This window comes from Microtus pennsylvanicus, chromosome X, assembly GCF_037038515.1.
Source record: "Microtus pennsylvanicus isolate mMicPen1 chromosome X, mMicPen1.hap1, whole genome shotgun sequence".
NCBI classification, from domain to species: Eukaryota; Metazoa; Chordata; class Mammalia; order Rodentia; family Cricetidae; genus Microtus; species Microtus pennsylvanicus.
In genome coordinates, this window is record NC_134601.1 from 78,470,164 (window position 1) to 78,487,737 (window position 17,574).

A 17,574-nucleotide genomic window follows, 5' to 3' on the forward strand; every position below is an offset into this window, starting at 1 on the left:
CCTTTTGCAAATGACATGGTCTTACACAGTGAAACCTCAGACAAACCACAAAAATATTTTGCAACTAAGAAGTGAGTCCAGAACAGCTGTAGTTTTTAAAAGAACATACAAAATTAGATACCATCTTATACACAAAAAAGGTCATGGAGGAGAAGAAAAAATGTTCCTATTAGAAACACCATTAAAATAAGAAAAAATACCTAGAAATGAATCTAATTAAGTAAATGAAAGATTTGTACATTGAGCTATAACAAGAATAAAGTATTCTTCTAGGCATAGTTGCTCACACATGTAATCTCAGAATTTATGAGGTTGAAGCAAGAAGATGACTGCAAACACAAAACTACCCTATGCTGGGGTGAATTCCAGGACAGCTCAGCCACAGGTAGATGATCTTTTAAAAAAAAAGAGAGAGAGAGGTGGGAAGGAGGAAGGGGGTATGAATAATTGATAAACACACAAAAAATAAATACACAAATATGTAGAAAGGTCATGTGTTCCTGGATCTGAATAATATGATTAATACTTTAAATACCAATACAACATCCCCCAAAACAAAGATTTAATATAACCCATGACAAACCTTAATGACATTCTTTTTGATTTTTATTTTTTAAGAATTATTTATTTTTATTTTGTGCAACTGATCTTAGCTAGTATTTATAACTACTTTCCTCTACTATCCATCTGGACCACTAGCTGTGGTCCAGGTAGTCCACCAATGGCTGTCTACCAAGAGAAAGTCCAAGAATCCAGTAGTTGTTTAGTACATAAGGCTGGATGTCTTCAGCTGGTCCTCAGTACATGCCAGAATCCTGAAGAAGTAGTCTCTAATGCCAGTAAGGGAGCAAATTTGCCAGCAAGAGAGAGGGCAAGGAGACAGAGAGAGGAAGCTTCTCCCAGGCCCTTTATATAGGCTGCCACCAGAAGGCTTGGCCCAGGTTAAAGGTAGATCTTCCTACCTAAAAGATCTGGATTAAATGTGTGTCTTCCCACTTCACATTGCTTAATTAGGAAAAATCCCTCACAACAAATCCAACCATTTGTGCTTCAGTTAATTCTAGCTGTAGTCAGTCAAGTTGACAACCAAGAACAGTCATCCCACTCCTGAAAGAGAACATCAGGAGAAACGTCTTGGGCACTGTCCTTGACAGTGAGTATTTGGGTATTGCACAAAATCTCAGGCCATGGAAACAAAAGGAAATGTATGGACTAGGTATAGTAACTCCATCTGTAAATCTAGCATCAGGAGGTTAAAGCAGAAGGACAAAAATGTAAACAAAATCACCTCATATGACTAGTGCTCATGCTACCAGTAAACACTGCCAACACAGATGTCACCATCAGCAAATTCCTAACGATTTCTCTTATAATACAATCATTCAAATGACACGAGATAGGTAGAGTGAAGTGGCACACATTGGTAATTCCAGAATTAGAATTCTGGAGGAAGAGACAGGCAGATCTTTATGAGTTTGAGACCAGTCTGATCCACATAGTGTATTCCAGGCCAGCCAGGGCTACATACTAAGACCTTGTTTCAAAAACAAAACGATAAGCCCCTTGTGACTAGTGAATTGCTTCTGCCACTTTCTTAAACTAGTATAATAGCTAATTGCATTCTATTTATCTTTTTTTTTTATTTTTTTTATTTTTATTTTTTTATTTTTATTTTTTGGTTTTTCGAGACAGGGTTTCTCTGTGGCTTTGGAGCCTGTCCTGGAACTAACTCTGTAGACCAGGCTGGTCTCGAACTCACAGAGATCCGCCTGCCTCTGCCTCCCAAGTGCTGGGATTAAAGGCGTGCGCCACCACCGCCCGGCCATTCTATTTATCATTATATTCACAGATAAGCATAGCTCTCATTCCTAATCAAAGGAGGTTCTTTTTGCAGTCTATGGAGATCATTACAGAAAGCCATGTGCTATCCAGCCCCAATCAATACATTTATAATATGAACACTAAACCTAAGGCTCAGGGAACATCATTGAAGAGAGGGCTGAAAGACTCACAGTAACAGCCAGAAAACAAGGAACGCTTCTGTAAGATCATACCTTCTAGACAGGACAGGAAGGCTACACCCACAAAATCTCAGCAGTATTACTTCTTAAATAAGTCCTAAACAAATCCAACACAAGTTCACATTTCAACTGGATGGGGGAATTCTCAGAATCTTACCCCTAAGTGAAGAGCCACAAGGAGAGAGAGGGAAAATTAAACTTTCTCAGGGATGAACCTCCTAATGTTTTATCAAACACTAAGTGGTCAGTCCTAAAAATACACACATAAAAATCAACAATAAATTGACTCTGTAGGCTGTATGTCTATATTTATTTATTTGTGGGGCACATGTGTATATAAAAACAATAGTTAAAGAAGCCATGAATGTGAGGGGTTAGACAGAGGAGACAAAAGGGGGAAATGAGCACACACACACACAAACACACAAAGATTTTATATAATACATACATGTGTTTGTGTGTAAGAGTGTTTACATGAATGTGTGTATCTGCAACATGTGTGTTCCTGGTCTCCCAAGGAGGTCAGAAAGAGGGTTGAATCCTCTGGACATAGACTTACAGATGGTTGTAAGCCACCATGTAGGTGCTAAGAAGTGAACCTGGGTCCTCAGGATTGGCTCTTCAGCCCAATGATGTCATGTTTTAATTAAAATAATAACAAGATCCAAAATATATTTTTCATAATACTCTAAATCATCATTCAAGTAAAAACACCCTTTGTGGTGGTTTGAGTAAGAATGCCCCCCATAGGGTCATAAATTTAAATGCATAGTGAGGGGCACTATTTGAAAGGATTAGGAGGTCTGGCTTCATTGGAGTAGGTGTGACCTTCTTGGAGGAAGTCTGTCACTAGGGATGGGCTTTGAGGTTTTAAAAGCCCAAGCCAGGTCTAGTGGCTTTCCCTGCTGTGTGCGAATCTGGATGTAGAATGCTCTGCTGCTTCTCTATCTAGCACCATGTATGGCAGCATCCCATCATGCTTCCTGCCATGCTGATAATAGACTAAGCCACTGAAACTGTAAGCCAGCCCCAATGAGATGTTCTTCTTTATAAGAATTGCCGTGGTCATGGTATCTTCACAGCAATAGCACATTGACTCAAACACTCTTAGACCACTGAAAGCTCTTCATGTATCACTGGAGTAGTAGCAAAAACACAGAGGTAATGTTCTCACTCCTTCTGCTCCTCATTGGGTCCTTGGGAGCTCAGTCCAGTGCTCCAGTGTGGGTCTCTGTCTCTATCTCCATCCATCGCCAGATGCAAGTTCTAGGATGGTATGCAATATATTCGTCAGTATTGCTCTAGGGTAGGGTCATTTCAGGTTCCCTATCCTCAGCTGCCCAGGGAACTAACTGGGGACCTCAGCTTGGGCACCTGGGAGCCCCTCTAGGGTCAAGTCTCCTGCCCACCCTAAAGTGGGTCCCTTAACTAAGAATTGTGGTTCCGTGCTCCCCTATCCAACCTTCCTTTATCCCGATCCTCCTGTTTCCTCAAGTCCACCCTCCTTCCCTTCTACCTTTTCTCTCCCCATCTCCCCTAACCCCCATCCCACCCCACCCCCAAGATCCCACTTTTCCCCCCGGCAATTTTGTCTACTTCCCTTATCCAAGAGGATAACTATATGTTTTTCCTTGGGTTCACCTTCTTACTTAGCTTCTTTAGATTCGCCTATTGTAGACTCAGTGAACCCTATTTATGGCTAGAAACCAATTATGAGTGAGTACATCCCATGTTCGTCTTTTTGGGCCTGGGATACCTCACTCAGGATAGTGTTTTCTATTTCCATCCATTTGCATGCAAAATTCGAGAAGTCATTGTTTTTTACCGCAGCGTAGTACTCTAGTGTGTATATATTCCATACTTTCTTCATCCATTCTTCCATTGAAGGGCATCTAGGTTGTTTCCAGGTTCTGGCTATTACAAATAATACTGCTATGAACATAGTTGAACAAATGCTTTTGACATGTGATAGAGCATCTCTTGGGTAAATTCCCAAGAGTGGTATTGCTGGGTCCAGGGGTAGGTTGATCCCGAATTTCCGGAGAAACCGAAACACTGACTTCCACAGTGGTTGCACAAGATTGCATTCCCACCAGCAATGGACATGAGCAAAGATGTCGGGACCACGAGGAGTGCACCCACCCACTGAGACAGTGGAGATGATCTACTGCGAGCTCACCAAGGCCAGCTGGACTGTTACCAGAAAAAGCATGGGATAAAACTGGACTCTCGGAACATGGCGAACAATGAGGGCTGATGAGACGCCAAGGACAATGGCACGCGGTTTTGATCCTATGCCATGTGCTGGCTTGGTGGGAGCCTAGCCAGTCTGGATGTTCACCTTCCTAGATATGGATGGAGGGGGGAGGACCTAGGACGTACCACAGGGCAGGGAACCCTGACAGCTCTCTGGACTGGAAAGGGAGGGGGAGAGGAGTGGGGGGAAGGGGAGAGGGGTGGGAGGAGGGGGAGAAGAGTGGGAGGAGGGGGAGGGAAATGGGAGGCTGGTGGGAGGAGGTGGAAATTTGTTTTTTTTTTCTTTTCTTTATCCTCCTTTTATCAATAAAAAAATTAAAAAAAAAAAAAAAACAAAAAAAAAAAAAAAAAACAAAAAAAAAAAAAAAATACAGAGGTAAATGGCACAAGCTCCTCAGCTTGAGAAACAGTGGCAGAGTTGTTTTTACTTGAATTTACAAAGTCTCAGCATGATTATTTCAATGCCTCAAATATGATGGTTACATGTTATAGCTCAAGTACTGACTAGCTATGGAACGTGTTTTCTTATCTCAAAGTAAGGATTACTTATGAACAATACAGCCAAGGTGATATTTGATTTGATTATATGACATACTTTAGTGATGAGCTTAGTGCCTAATAAACTACCAACAAATTTCTTCACATTGTCGTTCTAGCTTTATCTATCATTTCTCTGCTTTACATGTAAATGAATGATTTTCTCTCCTATTTTAACTTTGGAATGGCTTATGATGAAAGTTGGACACAGTCTGCCATGACTATTGCACAGAATTGCTGTACTATTTGAAATAATCCCAAATCTGCAAAAGTTGTTTGTAGCTCCCTCCCAGGACAGTATCTTGTAAACCTTACCACATACAATTAGAGTAGGAAGTAAATTTTAAACTATGTTCTGGCTAATTTTTTTTCAACTTGACACAAGCTAGGGTCAAATGGGAAGAGGAATCTTAATTGAGAAAATATTTCCATCAGATTACCTGTAGGCAAGTTTGTAGGGAGGGAGTGGGGTGGGATCAGGAAGCATGATGTGAAAGACCAAATAATAAATATAAATAATAAATAAATAAATAATAAATAAATAAATAGCGAGTGGCCTGAGCAAGCCATGGGTGCAAGCCAGTGTTCCTCCATGGTCTCTGCTTCCGTTTCTGCCTTGAGTTCATGCCATAATTACTTCAATGAAGGATTATGACTTCAGAATTATAAGATGAAATCAATCCCTTCCTCCTCAAGTTGCTTTTGACCATGTCTTTTTTAATTAGATCAATAGAAACACTAAGACTTATATAAAATTTATCCAATTCCTACTTTTGCTTGAAAGTTCAAAGTTTATCATTAGCAACAAGTATTGACAGTTGCTTTCTTAAAGTGGCAGGTAACATTTAATCATTTTATGTTTGAGAGAAGTACAATTTAGAATAACCATCATCTGTTCCATGAACAACGTGTTCCATGCAACTACAGGTAGTTCATCATACAACTCTGATATAACCATAGTGGTTGTGTGTACAGTAGGAATGCCTGTTACTTCGTTTCATTTTATCACACAGAAAAAGACTGTGGTTGGGATTTTTAATAATGAATACTATTTTACAGATTCACTAGAGATGCTTATAAACTGGCTTTTAACCCCAAACAGTGTATAGCAATGAGAAATTATGTGACATCCAGTGCAGTGGGGGTTTGGGCTTTGATTTATGCTGAGGAGTCAAGAAATGCACCAAGTATTTTTTCACCGGGTATTTCTTCTGTTCTATAAGGTTCTAGTTTCCGCTGCGTTCTTAGCTTTAGAAAGCCTCTCACAGAAGCACGTTCGTTATCTCAAACCTGAAATGTCTTCCATTTCTACAATTTAATAGTCCAAAGATAGCCCCAAAGTGGCAAACTTTGAGATCTTTTTGTAGTACTAGAACATGATAGAACCTTTTTAAAAGACAGTGAACATGAACTTTGATTAAAACTACCCCACAGGCACCGTGGCACAGGCCTGGAATAGCAGCACCTGAGAGGCAAAGACTGGATCAGCATAGTTAATTTATGCCAGCCTGGAATACATGAGGCCTCGAGTTAAAAGTTAAAAGTACTCCAAAACCCTCAGTTGTATCAAAGAATTTAGATGGTTTAGAATTTTAGCTACTTAGCAAAATCTTTTCCAGAAGAATGCTGTTTTTTTTTCCAGATGCCATGTTTTGAACAATGCACAAGCGAGGTGGCTCAGAAGGAAAATGTACCTGCTATGCAAGCCTGACGATCTGTGTTTGGGCGGTCAAAACCACGTAAAAGTAGAAGAGAATCAACTCCAAAGTTGCCTTCTGTCCAACATACATGCAACATGGCATGTTCATACTCATACAAACACACTGTACAAACACACGCACACAGTGAAATTAAATTTTCAAAAGGCACAGCCTCTGAAACGGGTGATTTTTGTCATTATTTAGTGCTTTAACACAATTTAATTAGCCTTCTAAACTTTAGTTTTTCCGTATGGAAATGAGAGAACACACTAGATTACCTTTAAGCTATATCCTACCTAGCTTGAGTATTCTATAAAGTTAAAGTTCCTGTTAAATATATGATTAGGCTTTCACCTAACTAAGGGAATACATAAAACCTGATTACTTGGTTGAATTAAAGAAGTTCTATTTGCAGATATTATATTCAGGAAAAAATAACTTGTTCATGAGAAAAGAGAGTTATTCATATGCTTGCATACACTTTGCAACATTAGGTACATAATTTCATCAAGCAAATTAGGGTTTAAAGAGAGAAATCTTTGTTTTTCAAAACACACAAAACAATTTCCAACCTTCACAGATCAAATAACGAAAGGATCCTGAGCTCGGATATCTTCCTGAGGGAAAGAGGAATAGATGAATAAATAAACACACAGGTTTAGAAAATTAAATTTGCATCAGCCTCATTAGGCATATATCTAGTTGTTTGCTTCTCTTACTTTAAAGAAAATTAGATTTACATATACCAAAATTTGTGTGTATATTAGGCATATTGTTTCTGGATGAGGAAAATCCAAATGGGATGCATATTTACATAATAAGAGTTACTCATCCAACAATCAGCAACACCCAATGAATCCAGTTAAAGTTTTGAATGCATAGATTTTTTTTCTTTCCAGCATCAAAATAACACATTTAAACATGATCATAAAAAAAATGTCTGATTTATCAGACAAGACATAGAGAAAAGTTATATGATCTTAAAACAAGAGCTAAAGACTCAATAACCAATTAGTGTCTAATACCATTGTCTTTTGGTAGCCATCCTCCCTTCCTCTTGTTTACAAACCCTAGCTCTTCTGGATGAGCATCCCCAAATGGTCAGTCATCACTGCTTTAGTGGAAATGGAGAAAGACATGCGGTATAGTACTCAGAAACTGTTTGGAATGCTATGAGAATTTTTTTCCTCTTGTCACAATGTCTGGAATATTACTGGCATTGAGTAGGTGAGTATCATGCATATTAAGTGTCATGAAGTACACTGGAAACTAAAGAAAATCATGTCCTTTTAAATTCCAAATGTCTAACCAAATATATATTGAGTTTGAGGGGGGATATTAATTCAAGATCATTAAACAACTGGGCATGGTGGTTCATTGCTGTAATCCCAATACTTGGGCGGTAGAGGCAGGAGGATCAGAAGTTAAAGGCAAGCCTTGGTTACACAGAAAATTGGAGGACAGACAAAACAAAACAAAATAGAAATATCCCCAGACTCACATCCATTGCAAACATGTATTAGTCGGCTTTGCATTACCACAACAAAAGGCCTGAGAAGTAACTAACTTTATAAACACAGTTTATTTAACTTATGATTTTCAATGTAAGTGGGCCTGACACTTTCACTGGACTAATTTCAGTGAGAATGTCATAGCAAATGACAGATGACAAAGGCAAGAGTAGTCACATCTCACACAGAAGGAAAAAGTAAGGTGGGCAGGGCTAGGATTACTCTACTTTTTACGTTTGTTTGTTTTTTGAGACAAGATTTCACTGTGTATTTCTGACTGTCCTGGAACTAACTTTTTAGATCAGACTGGCCTCAAACTCACAGAGATCCATCTGCCTCTGCCTCCCTGAGTGCTGAGAGAAAAAAAAAAAAGGTGTGCACCACCACCACCCCACTAAGCTTACTCTTTTTATAGCATTTTTCCTACAAGAACTCAAGAGGTCATACATGGACTACCTCATGGCCCCCGTGATCCTAAATATTTCTTCCTCAGATCCACCTCCTAACAGCTCCATCCTATAGAGCAAATCTTCACTCTAATGGTCCCTTGGGACTTACTTAATTAAATCATACTCAAACTGTAGTATTCTACTCCTAAATGGCTTGGAGACTGTCACTGAGACTAATTTAGTTATCTTGAATTATTCAAAGCATCCTGCCATTGATTTTTCTATATATTATCTTTCTAGAGATCCTAGTTGTGGGATGTTGGATTTCCTCAATTATGCCTTCAGTTTTCACTTCAATTTTCAACATCTTTTTCTCTTGCACTGTTTTATAGAGATTTTGTCACTTTTATCTTCAAGCTTTTCTTTTTACACTGCTGTAAATGTTTCTTAATTTGGAAGATATTCTTTTGCCATGTCTCCTTTCTTTTGCTTGGAATGGTACCATGTATAGTCATGTTGCCTGGGACAGGAATCACTCTTTTGACCATGAAGAGAGAAGTTATCAGTGTATTATAGATAGCAGCAAAGAAAAAATGGGCAGAGTCTAGTTCTTTGGAGATGAAATGCTCTAATAAATATGGAGCCTCCAGCAGCAAGTTTACATTTCTTAAAAAAATGAATTTTTACATTTTATGGGAGTGAGATTGTCATTATACATATGTAGAGGTCAAATTCTACCCCTCAAAAGCTGGTTCATTCCTTTCAGTATGTGCGTCCTAGAGACTGAACCCAGGTCATCAAGCTTGATTGCAAATACCCAGCTAGCCATCTCTCTGGTCCTGACTTTTTGTTGTAGAAAGTATTGAAACTTTATTGCTTAACTTGATTTTATATGGCCGATTTTAATAGTCTCCTCTGTATTTCTTCCCTTTGACTTATTCCTGTTGCTCCTGCTACTTTAGTATTGAATACAAAAAGAAAGCTGCGCATAATCATACACTCTGTAACCCTAGCTACCCTGGAGGCTGGGGCAGAAGGACCACAAGTTTGAGGACTGCCTGGGATTCATGGAAGATTTGATCTGGGAAAGTTAGTGAGATTTTACTTCAAAATTTAAAAAGAAATGGAAAGGGGGCTTGGGAAGTGAATCAGCTGTAGTATACTTGCTTTGCCTTAAATTAAGGCCTTGAATTTAGTCCTGAGTACCAAGAAGAAACCAAAACGAGGGGAGAGAAAGAAAGTACCGTTTCGGTTTTATGAAAGGTTTTATGTTTTATTCATTTATTTTCTCTCTCTCTCTCTCTCTCTCTCTCTCTCTCTCTCTCTCTGTGTGTGTGTGTGTGTGTGTGTGTGTGTGTGTTTGTCTGTATGTGTGCCATTTGCACGCAGAGCCTGTGGGAACTGAAGAGGGTATTGTATCCTTTCTATTATAGTTACAGACAGTTGTGAGCCACCATGTGGGTGCTGAAAACCAAACCAGGGTCCTCTTCAAGAGCAGCAAGTATGCATTTTATGTATATGACATTTTAGAACAAGAAATACAATAGGAGGATTTTTTAATTTTTAACTTCAATTTGTAGGTAATTCTTATAGAACTGAAGTCTGACTTTATAGAACAATCTGATATTGTGTCTTCTAATTCAGTTTCTTTTTTAATAACTTAAACAGCATTAGTTTTAAATCTCTGAAAGTCTTACAGAATTCTTCTGTAAATCCATCTGGGCCTGGGCTCTTTTAGTAGTGTTTCAGTCTCTATTTGCTATGTATCTGTTTATGTTGTCTTCTTGGCTTAACTTTGGTATTTGAGATGAATTTATTCATTTATTTTACCTTATTTTTAATTTCTTTAGTGATTGTTGTAATGTTCCCCTGTTCATCTCTGTTTCAGTTAATTTGAGTCTTTTGCTCTTGTTCTTATTGTTATTGTTACAGTCAACTAGGCCAAGGGTCACTGTTGGTCTTGTTTATGTTCTCAAAGCACCATTTAGATTTTTTGATTCTTTGTATTCTTTGTTGCTATTACATTAATTTCTGTTTTAATTTTTATTATTTTTTACCATCTACTGGATTTGGGTTTGGTTTTTTGTTTTTCAAACTCTTGAGTTGTACCATTAAGTCGTTTATTTGTACTCTTTCTAAATATCAAATGTGGTTAATTAGAGCTATTCATTTCCTTCTTAGGACAGCTTTTAATGTGTCCTAGAGGTTTTAATGTGTTGTATTTTAATTTTCATTTAATTCTAAGATTTCTTTTAATTTTTTTCTTAACTTTTCCTTTGCCTTATTAATCGTTCAATAATACATTATTTAATTTCCATTAGTTTGTATACGTTCTAGAGATTCAATTTGCTGCTGATTTCAAGCTCTACTGGATTGTGGCTATAAAGGATACACAAAGATATTTCCATTTTTCTGAATTTGCTAACATTTGCCTTGTGTCCATGATCTATTTTAAAGAAGCTTTCACGGGCTGCTGAGTTGACTTAGTTAGGGTTTCCACTCCTGTGATAAAACACATGGCCATAAGCAACTTGGAGAGGAACAGGTTTATCTCATCTTAGAGTTTATAGTCTATCATCCAAGGAAGTCAAGACAGGGACCTAGAGGCAGGAACTGAAGGAGAAATAGAGGATGGCTACTTACTGGCTCACTTCCCATGGCTTGCAAAGCCAGCTTTCCTAAAGCACTTAGAACTATATAGACAAGAGATGGCACTGCCAACTGTGAGCTGGGCCCTCCCACATCAATCATCAAGCAAGAAAATGCACCACAGGCTTGCCCACAGTTCCATCTGGTGAGGACACTTCCTCAACTGAGGTTCCTCTTTTCAAATAAATATCTCATGTCAAGTTGACATAAATCCTATCTAGCACACGAGTACAATGGATATTTTTTGGTGTTTATGTGGAATGGAATTTAAATACCTGTTAGGTCAATTTGATGAATAATTTTATTGAATTATGTCTTTTGATTTTTGTTCAGATGACCTGTCTATTCCAATTTTCCATGAGTTAGAGTTTATCTGTGTCTTTGAATCCACTAACCTACTTTTTGTAACATTGGGTGCCCCAGAGTTCTGCACTTATATGTTTAGGATTATGATGTCTTTTTGGTTACCCAAACAAAAGAAAGATAAAAGAAAAATAAAGAAAAATTACCATCCAATGTCTCTGATGAATGTAGATAATAGCATCCTTAATAAAATACTTGCAAATTAAATAGGGGCGTATTTTTAAGATATCATCTAGCAGGATCAAGTTGGCTTTATCCAAGAGGTTAAGGGAAGGTTCAATACAGGCAAGCTAATAAATGTAATAAATCATATAAATAAACTTAAGGATAAAAGTCTCATGAAAGACTAAGAAGTTGCAGAAAAGCGTTCGTTTGACAAAATTCAAAATGCCTTCATGGTAAAAGTCCTAGAGAAAGTAGGCCTGGAAGGAACATACCTCAACATAAAATGACTATAAATGACAAATCCATGGCTGACATCATCCTAAATGGAAAAGAAACTCAAAGAAATGAAATGAAACAGGGCGGGTGCCTTCCTCACATTTCAATCGCCATAACAAAACACCATGACCCAGGCCACTCATAAAAGGAAGCATTTAATTTGGAGGCTCACAGTTCCATATGCTTAGAGTTCAGGATAATCATGATGGAGAGCAAGACAGCAGAGAGACAGACATAGCACTAGAGTACTAGCCGAGACCTTAAATCCTGATCCACAGACACAAGGCTGAGAGAGATAAAGAGAGGGAGCCAGACAGAGGAGACAGAGACAGAGCTAACAGGAATGGCATGGACCTTCTAACACATCTCCTCCAATAAAGACACACTTCTTCATCCTTCCCAAACAGTTCTACAAATTGGGTAATGCTGGAGGGATTACCATTTAGACTTCAAGACATACTGGTACTTGCACAAAAACAGACATATAAATCAATAGAATGAAATAGAAGCCTCAGATATAAATATGCAAAATTAAAAACCTATAATATTTGACAAAGATACCAAACATACATACTGGAGGAAAGACAGCATCCTCAGTAAATGATCCTAGGGAACTAGATGTCTATTCATAGAAGAATGAAATTAGACACAAAAACAAAGTCCAAGGGTCTCATTATGAAATCTGAAATGCTGAAACTGTTAGAGGAAACATAATCATACCCTGTAAGGTATAGGAACAAAAAAGACTTTCTAAATAGGACTCAACTGACTTAGGAGCTAAGGACAACAACTGACAAATGGAAACTCATAAAACAATAAATCTTCTATATAGTAAAGGAAATCATCAATTGAGTGAAGAGGAAGCCCACCAAGTAGGAGAGAATCTTTGCCAGCAATAAATATGACAAAGGGTTAATATTAAGGATATACAAAGGAATTGAAAACTAAAGTCAACAAAACAAATGGTCCAACTAAAATGGGGTATGGGTCTCAACAGACTGTTCTCGAAAAGAGAAAGAAAAATGGTTTACAAAGAGCTCAAAATGTGACCAACATCCTTAGAAACTAGAGAAGTGTATATTAAAACTTGTTAGAGATTTTTATCTTACCTCATTCAGAAGAGCGACAGCTGACAACAAATGCAGCAGAGGTTTAGGGGAAAGGAGACCCCTCATTTGCTGTTGGGATTGCAAACTGGAGAAGCCACTATGGAAATCAGTATGGGAGAACTCTAAAAAAAAAAGAAGAAGAAAGAAAGAAAGAAAAAGAAAAAAAACCTCTAAATATAGGTTTACCATATGATCCTGCTATACCATTCCTGGGCATATTCCCTAAGGACAAGACATTCTACTCCACGGATACTTGCTTAGCCATGTTCATTGCTGCTTTATTCATAATAGCTAGCAAATGGAATCAACATAAATATCCTTTAAGCAATGAATAAATAATGAAAATGTGGCATATCTATGTACTGAAATTCTATTCAGTTATGAAGGAAAATTAAATCATCAAATTTTCAGGTAAAAGAATAGGACTAAAAAATATCACAGTGAGTGGAATAACCCAGACCCAGAAAGACACATGTTACACAATCTCTCTTGTTTGTGGATCCTAGCTCCTAAGCTTTAGATGTGATTATATTACCTGTATTAATTGCGTATACCAGGAAATCAATAAGACACTATGGAGGCGGAATGGGGAGCAGTAATTGCATAACAAGAAATAGTAGGACACAGGTGCTCTAGAGGGGAAAAGAGAAAAATGAACAGGCTTTGAGTGGGGAGAGGGGACAATATGGAGGGAGAAAGAGGAAAGAGGAATAGATAATGCTAAGGCAGTTTGAAAAAGCCACAGGGATATCTACTTCCCTGCTCCCATATCCACCCTTCCTCCATCCCAACTGTCCCATTCCCCCAAGCTCCCCCCATCCTCCCCTTCTCCCTTCTCTCTCCATCTCCCCTTACCCCCACCCCACCCCCACCCCAAGCTCCCAATTTTTGCCTGGCAATCTTGTCTACTTCCAATATCCAGGAGGATAACTATGTTTTCCTTTGGGTTCACCTTCTTATTTAGCTTCTCTAGGATCAAGAATTATAGGCTCAATGTCCTTTATTCTTAATTAAGGGAGCCATTTCAGGGTTGGCAAGAGACTTGACTCTAGAGGGGTTCCCAGTGTTCAAGGAGATGTCCCCAGCTTGTTCCTTGGGCAGCTGAGGAGAGAGCGCCTGAACTGGCCCTATCCTATAGCCACACTGATGAATATCTTGCATATCACCATAGAACCTTCATCTGGCGATGGATGGAGATAGAGACAGAGACCCACATCGGAGCACTGGACTGAGTTCCCAAGGTCCAAATGAGGAGCAGAAGGAAAGAGAACATGAGCAAGGAAGTCAGGACCTCGAGGGGTGTGCCTACCCACTGAAATGGTGGGGCTGATCTAATGGGAACTCACCAAGGCCAGCTGGACGGGGACTGATGGAGCATGTGATCAAACCGGACTCTCTGAATGTGGCTAACAATGAAGGCTGACTGAGAAGCCAAGGACAATGGCACTGGGTTTTGATCCTACTGCATGTACTGGCTTTGTGGGAGCCTAGTCTGTTTGGATGTTCACCTTCCTAGACATGGATGGAGGTGGGAGGACCTTGGACTTCCCACAGGGCAGGGAACCCTGACTGCTCTTTGGACAGAAGAGGGAGGGGGAGGGGGAGAGGGAGAGAAGGAGGGAAATGGGAGGAGGTGGAAAATTTTATTTTTATTTATTTATTTATTATTTATTTATTTATTTTTAAGAATGAGTAGGCCTAGTTTGAGCATCTGAGCCCTCCAAGATCACCCCCACAGTGACACACTTTCTCTCTTTATTTTTTAAAGACTTATTTATTTACTTATTATGTATACAACATTCGTTCCATGTGTTCCTGCATGCCAGAAGAGGGCACCAGATCTCATTATAGATGGCTGTGAGCCACCATGTGGTTGCTGGGAATTGAACTCAGAACCTCTGGAAGAGCAGCCAGTGTTCTTAACCGCTGAGCCATCTCTCCCGCCCCGACGTGGAAATTTTTTAATAAAAAAAAACACAAAAAAAGCCACAGGGAAACATTATTTTGATTATTTAAATAAAATATATGTATATATTTGTTATATAATATATTAATATAGTTTCTTTTCTTGTTTGTTTTTTTGAGACAGGGTTTCCTCTGTAGCTTTGAGGCCTATCCTGGAACTAGCTCTTGTAGACCAGGCTGGCCTCGAACTCACAGAGGTCCACCTGCCTCTGTCTTCCGAGTACTGGGATTAAAGGCGTGCACCACCACTGCCCAGCTTTTTAATATAGTTAAAATCAAGTTACAAAACACAAAGTGACAATGCTATCCCTAATATTCAGTGACTTGATGAATGGACCAAGTGAATGGACGCTTAAAAGAAATCCCACACTAGCTCAGAAATAGATAGTATTTATTTAGGGGTAAACTCACAGATCAGATTTCTTTGCTTGAACAGAGGACATAGATCAAATCCAGCAATCCAACAATCCGAATGAGCAGCCGGCTAAAAGGAGGGAAAAAAAGGGCCAGATGCAGGCTCTGCATCCACATATATAGTATAAGAGGCCACGCCCCCAGTAGGCGGGTAACCACAAACTGCAAACCTTTCTACAGCAGTGACTTAACAAAATCCCCATTACAGATCACTACAGAAATCCACAAGTGGTCAAAATGCAGAGATCAAATGACCCTGGGGTACCCATTCCCAACTGATACAACTACACATATCCCTTATACATAAACCTCTGGGAATATAGCAGAAGAAGGGTCAGAAAGAGTATAAAAGCTAGAGGGCCAGGATATCTGCTATGAGACAGTGTCTTCTATATATGACAGGGAAGCTACAACTATGAAATCTCAACAATATCTTTGCCTTAAAAATAACAGCACAATGACAACACAAATTGTCTTTGCATCAAAGAAGTCTCATAAGACATCATCCCTTGATGAAGAGCTATAGGTGATTAGTGGCACTTAGAGAGAAAGATTCAACCTTCTACAGGATGAGTTCTCTGATAAGGTTATTCAATCCCACATGGTCTTCCCTAAACATATATATATGTGTGTGTGTGTGTGTGTGTGTGTGTGTGTGTGTGTGTGTGTGTGCATCTTCCAAAAACCTATATATGTGTATACATATATACACACACACATATATAGGTCTTCCCTAACATATATATGAGTGTATCTATACATACACATATGTGTATATATACATATATAGGTCTTTCCTAAACATATATGTGTGTAATCCCTAGACATATGTGTGTGTGTGTATATATACACACAGACACATATTTACACAATACTAAATGGATTCAGATAGTTGTATTGTGTATACATATGTATGTATATTTACATAACAACAGTAATTGAAGAAGAGGTTATGAATTTGAGTGAGGGGGCATAGGAAGAGGGGGAGGAGAAAAATGCTATAAGTACTCATATATGAAATTATGAAATAATTTAAATTAAAAAGAGTAAGAACTGTCTTCTGAATCAGTCTAATTTAGACTTTTCAATCTGAAATTGTAGTGCCCAGGGTACTAAGACAAGCCTGTCTAAAAAAATTTAAACTCCATCAGCTTCAGGTTATGTCTTTATTGTTACTACTGTTTGATTTGAGACCATGTCTCTCTGTGTAGCCTTGCCTTGCTTAAAACTCATCAAATAACCTAGGTTGACTTTGGACTCCTCTCAGATTCTGGAGTGCAAAAATGACAGGCATGTGTTTCCCTACCCAGCCAGGCAATTGCTGAGTATTTGACAAACACCTGTTTAGAATCTGAAGGACACCTTCGACTCTCCAGCTGTTTGGCTAAGCAACATCGAATTTCTAGATATTCAGGAATATCTAGGCTATCGATTTAACTATTTTTCCAGCTTTTTAAAATTTCTATTTTGAATGTTAGAGGGACTCTTGACCTTTTACTCATAAAGAAAGAATAAATATTCTTGAAGAAGTTTTATAAAATCTCTGCGCATCTAAGTCTACACTAAGAAAAAATGCTGTTGTGGATGTAACATGAATTCCATTGTGCGTCTAAAAACAAAAATGGTTTTGGAAATAGCATTTCTTCCCAGACAGTGATGGTTCACATATTTAATCTCAGCACTCGGGAGGCAGAGGCAGTTGGATCTCTGAGTTCAAGGCTAGCCTAATGTATGGAGAGAGTTCAGAAAGAGTTACAGAACAGCCAGGGCTACACAAAGAAACCTCGTCTCAAAAACAAAACAAAACAAAACAAAACAAAAACCAACAACATCAGAACAAACAAGAGAGAGAGAGGGGAGAAAAGACAAGAGAAGAGAATAAAGAAAATATCATATCTGTGTTGGATAAAGAAGATCCAAAAGAATTTCAAGAGACTGGTGAAGCGGTTTAATTCGCATAGGTGGATTCATAAACGAAGCCCTAGGTTCATTTCCTAACACTGAATAAACTGGGCATTGTAGTAATACATGCCTGTAAGTCTATCACTGGGGAAATGAAAAAAGAAATATGATTACAAGTTAAAAGCCATCCTCAACCACACAGTGACATGTCAGATCCCCTAAGATACATGAGATCCTGCCAAAAAAATTAAATTAAGTCAGTCCTGATGGTTATTTGCAGTACTTTGGAGGTGAAGCAGAAAGATTAGGAATTCATG

The 17,574-nt window shown here is 38.5% G+C and overlaps 1 long non-coding RNA gene across 2 annotated transcripts in view; it reads right to left on the reverse strand.

Annotated features, from left to right (window-relative positions):
* LOC142841308 (uncharacterized) overlaps positions 1–17,574 on the reverse strand; it is an 87,801-nt gene that overhangs the window by 40,882 nt on the left and 29,345 nt on the right. Inside the window, exons 6-7 of one of the 2 annotated variants that reach the window (XR_012909046.1) lie at positions 13,512–13,608; positions 12,977–13,098 (exon numbers count right to left, since the gene is read on the reverse strand). This is a non-coding gene — a long non-coding RNA (uncharacterized LOC142841308). The remainder of the gene's footprint in view (positions 1–12,976; positions 13,099–13,511; positions 13,609–17,574) is intronic. The other variant, XR_012909047.1, reaches the window with a different exon arrangement.